Below are 1,698 nucleotides of genomic sequence, written 5' to 3'. Positions count from 1 at the left end.
AACCCGCCCCACAAGAGGAGGGGTCTACAGGTGTTTCCATACTAGGTGAAAACAATGCTTAATTAACAAACAAACCTATTGGGCTTTAAATTTGATATGGATACATAGAAACAACATAATTTATACAACAAATTTACAGCTTAAAAAAAAATACAAAAATAAAATATATATACTATATAGGATTACAAGGAAATTCAATATTAAATAATACACATCTAAAGAAACAATTTAGCACAAATAAATACATTGCAACACTATCACCAATATTAAAACAATAAATTAATATTAGCTTTAATATAGATAACTAAATACTCTATAAGTGCAATTGACAATGTTAAAAATAGATAGATTTCATAGATATCCTAAGTCCTACATGTGAGCTGCAATATCTATATCGATATTAAGACCCAGAGGTTGCAGACACTTCATTTTATAGATCCAAAAAGTCTCCTAAGTTTCCTAAGTTTAAGTAATCAATTATTTTTTGCCGGTGAGACCCAGTCTATTATTTGGATTTTTTAGATCAGTAGGGTCACTTCCATGACATTGTAAAAAATGTTTAGAGACTCAGGTAGATTACGAGTTTTGCGTTCATGTTTTAACGCTGAAAAAATGGCCATTTCAACATTAAAACAGCAACGCAGCTATTACGAGTCTTATCAGTATAACTGTACCGCAAGCCTTTAAGCCTGTAACGTAACGTCAGTCCCGCACTCGAAAAAATTTAAGTTTTTTCATAAGATTCCCATAGCGCTGCCATTACAAGTTTTGCGGTGAGGTTAAAAAACTAGCGTTCCAGCTTATACCGACACGATCCGTACCGCCATCTGAGAGTAGTAGTTATGAGTTTTACGCAACAAAACTGTTACATAAAACTCATAACTAAAGTGTTACAAAGTACACTAACACCCATAAACTACCTATTAACACCTAAACCGAGGCCCTATCCGGGGCTGAAGAGGTCCATCATCCGGCTGAAGTCTTCCTCCTATCCGGGGCTGAAGAGGTCCATCATCCGGCTGAAGTCTTCATCCAAGCGGGGGCTGGAGAGGTCCATCATCCGGCTGAAGTCTTCTATCAAGCGGCATCTTCAATCTTCTTTCTTCCGGCTCCATCTTCATCCCGCCGACGCGGAACATCCATCCTGGCCGACGACTTCCCGACGAATGATGGTTCCTTTAAGGGACGTCATCCAAGATGGCGTCCCTCGAATTCCGATTGGCTGATAGGATTCTATTATCCAATCGGAATTAAGGTAGGAAAATTCTGATTGGCTGATGGAATCAGCTAATCAGATCCAAGTTCAATCCGATCGGCTGATCCAATCAGCCAATCAGATTGAGCTTGCATTCTATTGGCTGTTCCGATCAGCCAATAGAATGCAAGCTCAATCTGATTGGCTGATTGGATCAGCCAATCGGATTGAACTTGAATGATGGACCTCTTCAGCCCCCGCTTGGATGAAGACTTCAGCCGGATGATGGACCTCTTCAGCCCCGGATAGGAGGAAGACTTCGGACCCTCTTCTGGATGGATCAGTGATACCCAGCGTAGTGAAGACAAGGTAGGAAGATCTTCAGGGGCTTAGTGTTAGGTTTATTTAAGGGGGGTTTGGGTTAGATTAGGGGTATGTGGGTGGTGGGATGTAATGTTGGGGGGGGGTATTGTATGTTTTTTTACAGGCAAAAGAGCAGAATT

The sequence above is a fragment of the Bombina bombina genome, chromosome 3, assembly GCF_027579735.1.
Source record: "Bombina bombina isolate aBomBom1 chromosome 3, aBomBom1.pri, whole genome shotgun sequence".
Classification (NCBI taxonomy): Eukaryota; Metazoa; Chordata; class Amphibia; order Anura; family Bombinatoridae; genus Bombina; species Bombina bombina.
Note: the sequence above shows the minus strand (reverse complement) of the source record.